Genomic DNA, 13,096 nt, shown 5'->3' on the forward strand with positions numbered 1-13,096 from the left:
CGGCTTGCTTCGTGTTACTTTTTTGTTTTTTCCAGCGCTAAACAAATTTAGCGCTAGAAAGTAAATTGGAAAAAAAAGATTTTGTGCCCATTTGAGTCACTTTTGTGATGAAAACACGTGCTAGATCTTAGTAAATCTCCCCCGGAGACTTTTTCAACAAAATGGAAATAAGCAAGGGTCAAACCAGCACTTAGAAAGCTAACGGCGGATCCGAACAAACTAGGTAACTTCCGACCGATCTCCCTGCTTCCATACCTTGAGACAACAATGGAATAATTGGTCAGTAAACAACTTACCACATATTTAGAAAGCAGTCAACTATTTGACCTCTCCTAGGCAGGCTTTTTGGCAGGACATAGCACTGAAACAACTCTTGTAGAAGTAGTAGACAACATAAGACTATCACTAGATAACGGACAGGGAGCAATGCTGGTCTTATTGGATTTATCGGCTGCTTTCAACACCATCTCTCATACAATCCTAATACAGAGGCAAGAGGAGATTGGGCTCACGGGGAAAGTCCTCAATTGGTTGAGGAACTACATGAAGGGAGAGACAATCTCTGTTCAACTAGAATCCTATGTATCTCGCAAAAAAGCGGTTGACAAAGGTGTCCCTCAGGGGTCTGCACTTAGTCCCATGCTGTTTAAGATTTATGTTGCTCCACTGGCAGCGTAGTCAGATCATATGGATTCGATGTAGTCTTGTATGCAAATGATACCCAATTGGTAATAACCATGGGACCCAATCCAGCTGACACAAATATTAGATTAAAAAACTGCATGAATCACATAACCAACTGGATGCAGACTAACTGCCTCCAACTTAATGTAAGCAAGATAGAGGTTATATTATTTGGGAAAGCATAGGAATTCTGGTCAGATGACTGGTGTCCAAATAGTCTTGGCCCCTGTCCCTCCCCAAAAACAACAGTACGAAACCTAGGCATAATAATCGATAATAAACTTTTGATGAACGACCAGGTAAACCACACTCTTGGTACCTGCTACAGCATCATGCAAACTTTACGAAAAATCTTACAATTGATCCCAATGGAGCCCAGGAAAGCCCTGGTACAGGGACTGATCATAAGTCGCCTAGACTTTTGAAATGCCTTAATGGAGTACATAAATGAGGAAATATGCTCCAGGTGTTACAAAACACTGCAGCACAACTGGTATTACACCTCCCTTCTCAATCTCCATGTGCCCCATCTTAAAAATATTACACTGGTTACCAATCAGGAAAAGAAAAGTTTCAAGCTTATGTGTCTCACACACAAAACCCTACATGGGAACGGGCAACAGTAGTTATTGTGAAAACTTAATCGTTCTGCACCAATAAGGAATTTCCAGTCAGGAAAAAAAACATCTACTGACCCCCGTAAAGGCCCGAACTGCCAGAAATGGAGGTAGATCTTTTTCCTACTTAGCCCCCCTACATACCTCCCGGCCAATACCGAGCACATAGGATTTAGAAAAGGGCTAAAAACCTGGATGTTCTAATGTACCTCTAACTCCATGGTAAACATTCTTACAACACTTTTGATAATAGCACCATGAGACCCTAACAGGGTGATATGTCTGCTCTGTATAAAATCCAATAATAACAATAAATAATAATAAACCGGCAGCAGCGGCCTCTAGGGAACACTCCTATCAGAGAAGAGCGAGGGGTTGCTTTTCTCGAAAAACACATCTTGGCAGCAAATTACTCCTCATCTGCATTTCTCTTAGAGACACATTCCGCATCGCTGCAGTTAGACAATTCAGCATTACCATGTAAAGACAGCCCCAAGCCCCATGCAGGGGTCTAGCTCATTAACAGATTCATATTTTTCCTTTACTCAGAGGAGTACAACTGTCTGAATAAGACACTACAAAAGTTTGCAAACAGGATCCACAGTACTGGGCAGGAAAGCTGACTCCCCTCTTTTCCAATGCAGTCGTACGGGAGTCCTACCTGATTAATACACTAGACAAAGGAGGAGATAAAACCTTGCCAGAAAATTATTGTCTTATTACACTCCTAGACAATGAAGCAAAATGCTTCTCCTCTCTTACCCTAGACAACCTGACTGCCTGGTGGCACATAAATAGAATCATCCCAATAACCCATTCTTGTTTCAGGAAGGGTTCCAACACAATCACCCACATCTTGGCCTGGTCCATCATTCTGGACCAAATGGGGAAGCAGAACGGCATGAGCTACCTCTGCTTTTTTGAGTGCAAGCGGGTTTTTGATGGCATAAATTGAGCAAAGCTCTGGAGGAAACTCAGAGCTTGGAACATTCCTTCAAACCTGCTCAGAGCCATCGAGTCACTTCACACCCAAACATGAATGCAGATTAAAATTGGAGACTGCACCTTCCTGTTAAGGAAAATCTGCACTCAACCAGGCCTAAAGGAGGGGAGAATGCTGGGTTCATGCCTCTTCAACCTCTTAATGGATGACCTTTCACAGCCCTTGAATCATCTACTATATGGATGATGTGGTCCTGTGTAGCTTAACCAAAGTAGGCCTACAGAGACTGATAAACACACTCCACTTGCATGCTATATGCAACATGATTTGGTTATCAATCAAAACAAAACCAAGGTGATGCTGGTTAGCAGGGCACACACGAAAAATGGTACAAACTATAAACAGTAATAGAATACACATACCTAAGGGATATTGCCAGATGATGGGGGTTTGGCCAAACAACAGCTCTGAGCTATCACAAACAAGAGCAATGCCTTAATCACTGCTTTCAGTCTCCTGCACAAGAAAATGAAAGGCCCAAAGCTTGATTCCCTCCTGAAAATCATGGCAGCAAAACTCCTGCCAACCTTAACCTATGGCAGTGAGGCCATGTTTAGTAGTGACTCTGCCCTTTGGACAAACTAAAAAAAAACGTATCTCTATGTGTTGAACCGAGCTCGGAGCTCTTCTCCAAGTCAAATTCAGCCGGAATTCGGCCTAACTAGGCAATCAAAGGGAAACAGGGGGTAATTGTCAAATGCTGCTTTAAACTAAAGCACGCAGAGCCTAACACATTAAATAACATCATTTTGTCTGCAATTGTCAACAAGAGCCATAGTAAGCACAGCAACAGCCTTAAAGAATACCTGCAAGCAGGAAACCTCGGGACCTTACCCTTGTCATACAACGCTTTTTAAAAAAACTATTTAATTCTGCAATGGCTAAACTTTCACTACTACAGGACAAGGAAGAGCTTGGTCAATAATCTTTTTTCATAGTGAAAGCTAGCCTCGTACATAGGCTGCACATATCCCCTTCATCTGAAGCTCAAGCTGCTGCTGTGCCACCTAGGCTGCCCACCCACCCACACTATTAAAAAAAAAACACATGGCTGTACTCCAGCGATAGAGATTGTCGCCTATGTGGATCAAGTAAAGAGAACCTTCTGCGCCCTGCCTTTATTTGCACCAAAACGGCAGAGAAGAGGAGGTGCCTCCTCAAACCGTCACTAGAAATCAAAGGGATCCGTACAAACAGGCAGGCCGTTATATTCTGTTTAAAGCCCAATGGTGCAATAAACAAAAACTGCTCCCAGAATCAACTGAGTGCAGTAAGGCATAGTTGGACATCAGTCAGAAACCTGGGCCAGGCTGCTAGCTGGAGAGGAAACACCAACACCAAAACTAGGGGCTATCCTGGTAAGCTGAGGTTCTCTGGCTTTTCCAGATAGCACACAAGCATCTTAAAGCTGTTAATTTGCACGTTGGAACTTTTTCTTCTTGAAATGTTAAACTAATTTGTACAAAAACTACTCCAACAAGCACCTGAGGGCATCGAGATACAATTGGACTTCAGCTCTTAGGGCCGATTACGAGTTTAGCGGCGTGGGAGCAGGCCACCATGGCACCGCCCCGCTCCCACACTACCAAATAGGGCCGCCGTCTGCCAGCCAGATTACGAGTGAAAACGTGGTCTGGTGGGTGGGCGGTGTGGTGGTCCCACGGCAGTGCAGTAAAAAGGCACAAATGTGAGCCTTAATGCTGCATCGCCACAGGACTGTCACAGCGCGTTCTAACGCGACATAGACTGTGAAGTCCATGCCAAGCTGGAGCTGGGGTGCATGCACATGGGGGCCACAATATGTGCCCCCCTGCATTCACCAACATGCATGGCGGAACCTCCATGAGACCGCTGGCAGTAAGGAAACTCATAATATGCATGGCGGTGCGTCAGCGTCATTGCCAGCATATTGTGAGTCCCTGACAACCTCTCCACCACCATGGATTGTGGTTCCCTGGCTGTTGTGTTGGTCTAATGGAGGTCTGACTGTCAAAGTTGTAATACGATGGTCAGACCGCCGGTGCAGTGGCAGCCAAACTGCCACCACCAACCTACCATGAGTTTGGCCAATCCACGGGCTGCCAAACTCATAATCAGGCCCTTAGTCATAAACCTCATGGACCTGTCAGAAACCTGGGCTAGACTGTCAGCCGGAGAGGAAACACCAACATCAAAACTATGGGCTACCCTGGCACCCCAGTGTTTTCTGACATCTTCCACACAGCATACAAGCACTTTAAAGCTGTTAAATTGCACATTTGCATCTTAAAAACATCTCCTGCCGCATGCTCCCGAACAAAGCTGTGACATGCATGCCAGCCGGGGAACAGATACTAGCATAAAAACCACAGACAAGCCTGGATCCTGGGATCTCTCTCTACAAAGATCAAATGGTTAAGTCTAAAGACAATAAGTAACTTATTTTTACCACACTATGAAGCAGCCCAACACACTTTCTTTAATCTGGGCACCGGCACTTTTAACTCAGGGCAGCGGGGGGCCCCCGGACAAGCATGTGCCTGAAAAACTCCTGAAGTATTTATGCAACCATGGACTCTCTATCAGTTTCTAATCCTGCTTGGAGCCTAAATTCACCAAACTGCATAAACGTCTTATGCCCGCCTCCTAAAAAACTTTCTCTTACGAATTTTAACTACTGCCTTTCCTTTTGTATGATTTTAATTATTAAAAACAAATAAAATTTACTTACTTACTTGCTTACTCTTTTAGATGACATCCAACACAATACCACAGTAAGTTTTGTCAAAAGAGATTACAAATTGGAGAACAGATTATCAGTTCATCAACTTAAAAACTGTAGTACTATATTGTCATCCCATGAAGAGGTATACCTAGCATGAGAAGTACTCATCCTAATCCCTTGTAGTAATCTGCAAATAATGTGTTTACCTGCAATGAAATCATGATTTAAAGAAATGGCTGATCTGTGACTATTAACCATCACTTATGGCTGATCTAGATCAATATTTGATTCCAAACACCAGAGTGAATAAGGAGATCAAGTGTATTGTGAAGTAGGATAAACATTTGGGATAATTTTCAGGTGTGACGATCATGAAAGGGCATGTTTCAGATTTCAGTTTGTTTCTGACTCGCTTCATCAAATTTGCCCTTATGGGTGCTCTTTTATATTCAGATACATGTGGCATCATGTGCTAGTCAGAGAATGAAAAAGTAGAGTCGGGCATGAGCAAGACATAAAAATTAACAAAACGTTTAAAAACGTCCTTGAAAATTAGAAACAAAAGAATTGTATTTCCAGCCTGTCAAGGAGAAGGGAATATGCTGCCTGTCAAATGATTCCATAGGGCCTGATCATGAGTTTGGTGGTGCAGGATGGGACCGCCACTCCACACAGACATCCCGATCCCGCACAGCCAAACCCATGTGTGCACCGCCTGCCAGAATAAGATTTTCCTCATGTCTGGCGGGTTTTTTATGGCGGCCCCACGGAGGTGCCTCTGAAAATGGGCACCGCAATGGGAATGCCAAAAAAAGCCTGCCTCATTCAGTGCCCCCTTGAATGTTTCCCCATGTAAATGGGCACTTTGTTTCAGGACGGTCAGCCTTTTCATTGAATAGAGACCTCCATGACACCACTGACCGCCAATGTAGTAATTGAGAGGTTGGACCACCGGTACAGCGGTGGCTGGACCACTAATGCCGGCCACCACGAGTCTAGCGGTCATTGGACTGCCAGACTTATAATTAGGCCCTTAGTGTGTGCAGAGTTAAAATATTTGATTTTTATAATAATCCTTATGGTCCTGGGGTTGATATCTGTCTCCACAAAAATGCATACTAACCTATGATTATAGAAACATGTAATGGCTCACACAAGTAATATATTAGCACCTATGTAAATCAGAGATGTGTGGTGACCTGCAGTATTCAAATTTGTCTCAGAAACATGGCAAAATATTGATTGTTGAAAAAATTACATCTTTAGATATTCTGTCATTGCTTGCATAGGAAACAAATATTGGTTCCAACGACAACAGCAAAGATATATAGTTCACAAAAGACAAAAAGAGATACAGTATTTCATAGCTTTTAAAGTTTTTAAAAACCTTTCGTCCTTTGGCTTGTGACCACTATACCATTGAATGATTTAAACTAATCGTATTTTGATTATTTTTCTACAATATAGTTATAATACTCTAAAAATGTGTATTCCTTTTTGAATAATGATGCCAACTAATTTTCTCTGAGAGTTTTTTTTCTTTTCGTTTATCAATGCACATTTTTCAATCTCTAGCTTTGTATTAATTTCCAACTAAAAGGTTTACCTGTTTACCCCAACACTACTTTAGAAATCAAAAGGTACACTCCAGAAACGCTAATTTGTTAACAAGGGCGGTTGGTGGATTTTGAAAGTGGTCGGGTGAAAAAAGTTGTACCCTAATGGAATGAACGAGCGGAGCAAGCTTGCCTGAACTGTGAGTTGTCCCTCGCGAGAAAGTTTTGAAAAAAATGTATTCAAATGGTGGGTTTTACACCACATATTTTCTGAAATTTTTTGATAAAAGGGGATCTAAATATAGCATTTTAAAGCACAATTGTGAACAAAACATTAGAAACAAATAAAAAATGTGCTGAAGCCTCAAACTGGTCTGCCTGCTAAAATAACCCCCAAGCCAAGCACACCCAACCAGTGGAAGTAGACCTTCTAAGTGTTTCTCACCTGTAACACATCTCTGCCTCTTTACTATATTGTTTGATGAAGTCATCAAGGCTCAGACTGTTGGTAACACCGTACATTGCAAATACATTGAAAATTAGATGGCGAAAGACAGATCCATCCATTGTAGTTCATACTTGATTTTTTTTATTGTTCGCCAGAAAAATAGAAATAATATTTCTGCAAACTGTTTACTTTGTAAAATATAACATGTATGTATTATTAATTTACACAGACAGGAAGTCCACATAAGAGAAATTGAGGTACAAACCTGACAAGATTTTAGGTGGAAAGCAGAAATGTACGGAAAGTGACTGATATGGTTTATAAAGTGTTTCAAAAGTTACAATACAGAAAAAAGATTTAACAAAATACGTTTAATGTTTAAATTGAAAGCTAAATAATATAACATAAATACATATACAGCATACCAAGAAAAAAAGTGAAGAAAGTAGTTCACATTTAATGTACAAAAAAAACCAAAGTACAAAAGGTACATTTTAATGTGCCCTTAGCAAATTAATAAAAACACACCCGGTAGAGAACATAGTAAGAAAATATTGTTAAATAAACTCAAATATGTTAAAGTGACAAATCTTGGTTTCTACTCTTGATATTTCAAAAATATTATTAAACAAGGAACATTAATGTAAAAAATGTAAACTTTTTCAGCAGCATTAACAAATAAAGACCACACACACAGAATAATAATAATTACGCAATCCCAAAAGACGGAAAAATGAAAAGTACTTAAATCTTTTTGGATGAATGCAAAAAGCATATAACAGCAACTGAATGTGCTTTGTAAAGCACTAGGAGAATGCTGAAAATGTGTTGTTGTGATTTAGCTAAATAAGTAAAATAACAAGAAAAGGTTATTGGGTGCCAATCATGTTCATTTTTTGCAGAGAAATGTTGTGCATCGATCTTTAAGAGTGACAAATTTCTCTAAAGTATGCTTATTAAAGTCTGGAATATCTCTGATAAGTTCCTTTTCCATAGACAACATGGCCAATGCATTCAGACGAGCCTCTATCATAGTGTCCCTTAAGAATGTTTTTATTCTCTTTAGAGTCGAAAAACACTACTCGGATTCTGCTGTGGTCATGGGCGTGTTGATCAAAATCATCAACAGATTCATAGTCTCTGAAAATGGTTCTTTTAGATTGTTTTCAACAAATAAACCAAATAAAGGAATGGCACCACTAGCTCTTCGAAATTCAGGCCTCCCATATACGATTGATAGTTCAGAGTTTAATTTTTCTTTGTTTAGCATGGGATTTACCTTTATAGTTTCGTTGAGCATTTCATTTGGAAATGTTCTGTCATGTCTGTCAAAGTGGTCACTTACAAGATGTTTGGTAAATGCAAAGCATTCTTTGGCGTGGACAATGATAGTATCACAAACTTCTTTGACAACTTGCACTAAGACCTTTAAATCAGTTCTGTGGCATCTATGTCCTGCTTTTGTAGTTGGTTATAAAAAATGTCCACAAGGGGCAAAATGTCATGAAATAAGAAAAGGAAGGAAAGAAACTCCCTGTCTCCTGTCTTTCAATGTTCTGATGAATCCATGGGCCTCGCGTTCAGCAAAAGATTCAAAATGACTACTACTTTGAATGGTCTTAAAGTATTTTTTAAAGTCCTCTCTGTACTCGAACGATCATGTTGACAGTTCGTCCATGGAAATTCCAGAGAATCGGGGGTCATTTTGGGAGTCTTCTGGAAACTATGTCCTGGAGAACTTTAGTTCTTTTTGGAGATTGAGAGAAAAAAGCAGGAATGACATCCACAATAGCAAAGATTTTTTACTTTTGAGATTGTTGATACTGCTTGCTCCATAATCAAATTAAGTTGATGAGCATAGCAATGCACATAATGTGCATTGAGGTAAACATCTCTAACTTTTTTCTGGACTCCCTCAGAGCCACCACTAATCACACTAACCCCATCATAGCTTTGAGCAATGAATATTCTTTGTCACTGGTCTCTGGGAAAACATTGTTAAGTTCCTGAAGCAAAGTTGTTGCAATTGTATGAGCAGATGAATCTTTAAGGTGATTAAAACAATAAAATCTCTCAACAACTTTATTGTTGGCATCAACATAGCGGACAACCAGTACGGACTGAGTCTGTGTGGATACATCAGTATATCATCTGCCTGAATGGCCACAAATTCAGTGCTCCGTAGCTCCTGTATTATGACGTCTTTTGTTACTTCCAACATACAGTCCAGGAGTTCGTTCTGGATGGGTTTGGAAGTGCCTTTAACCCCTTGCATGCTTCAGACGGCCCCGGCCATCATACGTCATGGTGGGCATTTGCGGAGGACGGCCGGGGACCATCCGAAGCCCGCCCACTATTTAACTCGCCCGCACAGCGCGAAAATGTGCGCAGCACACAAGGGGTTAAAAACGGTTGCTGATATTAAGTGAGTGTCCATTGCACTGTCCAAGCAGGCAAAATCAACTAAGCCTCTAAAGATTCCTTTATTTGAAGAACCTGGCTGCTCATCGTGACCACGTAATGCCAATTTAAAAGCGCCACACAAAAGCTCACAATCAATCAATTTAAATAAAATGTACCTGTTTTTATCAACTTAGGTTATGGTTTCTTATTCCAATGTGATAGCTGTCATCCAGCTGTAAAGCAATATTCATTCCACCAAACATGGCAAGCTTTAATGAGTTATCTAGGGGCGATTTACATGCCTCGTGGTTTTTAATTTTTTCAGGGAGACGCTTTAAATCTTTAACTCCTGTTTGTGTTCAAGGAAAGCAGAACAGTGATTTTTTAGTGGTGCTAGCAGTAAGCCACGTTTTCTTTGTATAACATGTAGAACTGGATTTTCTAGTGTAATCTTTTCCACGATCTTGTCCTAAACCTTTGATCTGTATTTTCTCTTCTTATTTCAGCTGAAAAAATGGTCTGAGGAGTAGCTGGTCAACTGTATTCATTTTGTATAACAGAAAATGAGCTATGGATTCAAGTGTTGTGATGTAGTAGGGCAGCGCTTTGAGGCTTGTCTTGATGCTGGCCATGCTGCCAGTGACTGGGTCATGGGTCAATCGATGGCCCCTGTGAATAAGTGGAAATGAGGTGTAAATGTTGACACTAGACAGTGCACTAGTCAAAATGAAATGTAAAATGATAGTTCAGAGAACAACAGTAGCGAGTAGTGCAACATGAAAATTCTATGAACCAGGAAATGCAGAATGATAGAATGTGCTAAATGCCAATAGCTTATTTCCAAAGCCTCCAAAGTACGCCAGAAAGCGCTTTACAGAAATGCTATTTGAATACTGCAAGTTGCAATTTAAACAGTTGCCCCATTCTTATATCACATGTATGTTATGCTGTTGAAACACACTTAAGCTATAAAAACAGGACCTGCTTACAATGATGGCTTGACTTAGAAGCATTTATCAGATTAGCATACTGGCAACATTTACCTCACCCCAGATGTAATGGTGACATTTTAGACTAGGACATTGACTTTTGATCTGTTTCAGCTAGACCTTCTCCATTCATTGCTACAACCATCACCACCACTACACCACATTTACCACCACTACGGACCCCAACAACCATAACCATTACCCTCTTTGCCAACACAATCTCTACCAGCACCACCAACACAATTATTATCACCAGTTACCACTGCTATTACCACTACAGCCATTACCCATACCTCTTCCATTATTACCATCACCACCATACCTAGCCCACCATGTTTACTACCACCATTACCATCACTATTACCGCCACTAATACCACCCTCATTACTGTTGCCACCATCACTGTTACCACCATTATTGCCACATTACTACCATTAGCACCACACCATTACCACAGCCACTCGCACCTTTACCATTACCACCATCACAAAATCATTGCCTCTGCCACCACTACCATTACCATCATCAAAACTATTATGCCACCACCCTTATCGCAACCATTTTCACCAGCACCATCATCATTTCACCATTCATACCACTCCCATCATTACCACCACAACCATTTCCACAATCACATCTGCATTTAGTTCCACAATTACCATTACCACCACTATCGCCACCAATATCACTACTACCACCACCGCCATTATCACCATCTGGTTCTCAAGTGTTTGTAGGTGTGTCTGAACATTTTTTGTTTTACAGTGGTGTTTGTTTGTGTGTGGTAACGCCTCTTGCGCACCATCGAATTACAAGTTATTTGCACCAACAATGGAAAATTGCATGATTGTAAATGAAATCGTGTAAACAAAATCATCAAATGCGTGTCCTTTCATTTTTACCATGCCTCCATATACAACATACACACACACACAGTGTGCGCGGCCTGTCGTTTCTACAATGCCTACATACACACACACATAGTGTGTGTGTGTATGTTGTATATGGAGGCATGGTAGAAACAAAAGGTCTGGGGCACTCGTTTTAATTAAAATTGTTGCTGCTACTGACTTTTGGCAGCAGTGGAAGGAGCTGTGGGTCGACTCCTGAGAAATATTCTAGGCCCTGACAGTTCACGTTTTTACAAATTCTTAAGTTACAGGATCAGAAGAAAATGTAAATGGAGGAAAACTTGATTGCTGCAGTAACAAAGCTCAGCAGAAATAACGGCGAGTGCAGGATGCAATAATGAAAAATATTAAGTCAGAAGATGACAGGGCACAGTTAATGTCTGTGCAACTATATGCAAGGTAAGGTGATTTACACTGGACTGATCAAAGTAAAGCAGCATGTCCTTCACATAAGGCAGTCAGGCTAGCAAATGTGAATAGGGTCAAAACTAGTTTTAATTGAAATGAGTTTCCCTGGCCTTACATTTCTACCATGCACCCATGTACAATATGCACACACAGAAGTGTGTGTTTCTGTTGTATATGAAGGCATCTTAGAAACGAAATGCAGCGCATTTCATGATTTCATTTACATTCTGAGATTATGAAATGCGCTGCCTTTCGTTTCTATCATGCTTCCATAAACAACATACACACACACTTCTGTGTGTGTATGTTGTATATGGACACATGTTAGAAAATAAAGGGCAGGGACACTCATTTTAATTAAAACAAGTGTCTTTCAAGTGGGCCAGGTCTTACCGGAGCTCAACACCCGCAGTTCTTGAAAGCAGGTGCCGAGTCGGGTCCCTATCGGGCTCTTTTTTTTTACCCTTAGGGTGTGGAAATAAAAACAGAACTCTGTAATAGTACACCTGTCACTGCTTTTGATGTAACTTCAAAGAGGCTCTTTTTTCCGTTTTATATAGTGCAAACTTAGAGCTCTTTACAGGAGTACCAGTTACATTACACAAGCACATAATCATTTTTTTGAATCACTGGATGTTGAGATGACGTCAGTCTCCAACCTGCGTTCTCAGCTAGGAAAGTCTGTCATCCTCACTCACAAAAACTGCAGCATTTTCAGTATTACATACAACGGAAACATGGGTGGTTCTTATTTATCTTATGCAACTTACAACCATTGACAAAGTCAATAGTCCTGGCTTGTTCTGGGTGTAATGTCACTTGTATTATATATCTGGAGGCAATGACAGAAGAAGCACAACACCAAAGGGGCAGCACACTATGCTAAGTCCAATTTTTAGCTTAAGATTTATACACCACGCTCATAATTACATCAGCTGCCCCTACGAGAGATCCCCCAGTTTTTCCATCCCACGTAAAGCCCTGCACACACAGAAGTGTGTGTGTGTTTCTGTTATATATTGAGGGAGGCATGGTAGAAACGAAAGGCCGCGCATTTCATGATTTCATTTAAATCATGAAATACGTGGCCTTTAGTTTTTAGCATGCCCCCGTATACAACAGTAACAAGCTGTGTGTGTATGTTGCACGGGCACATGGTAGAAATGAATGCCCACAGACATTCATTTCAAGAGTGTCCCTGGCCTTTCGTTTCTACATTTTATTTTTTTAATCAACAGATGTTGACTTGAGCCGATGTCAGGCTCGAACTTGCTTTCTCAGCTAGGAAAGTCTGCCATCCTCACTGTCGTACGTGAGTTAACGTACTAGTCGTGGGAAACGGAACATAGTCCTCTTTCCTTGTTATGTTGCCT

This window comes from Triturus cristatus, chromosome 3_1 (assembly GCF_964204655.1).
Source record: "Triturus cristatus chromosome 3_1, aTriCri1.1, whole genome shotgun sequence".
Lineage (NCBI taxonomy): Eukaryota > Metazoa > Chordata > Amphibia > Caudata > Salamandridae > Triturus > Triturus cristatus.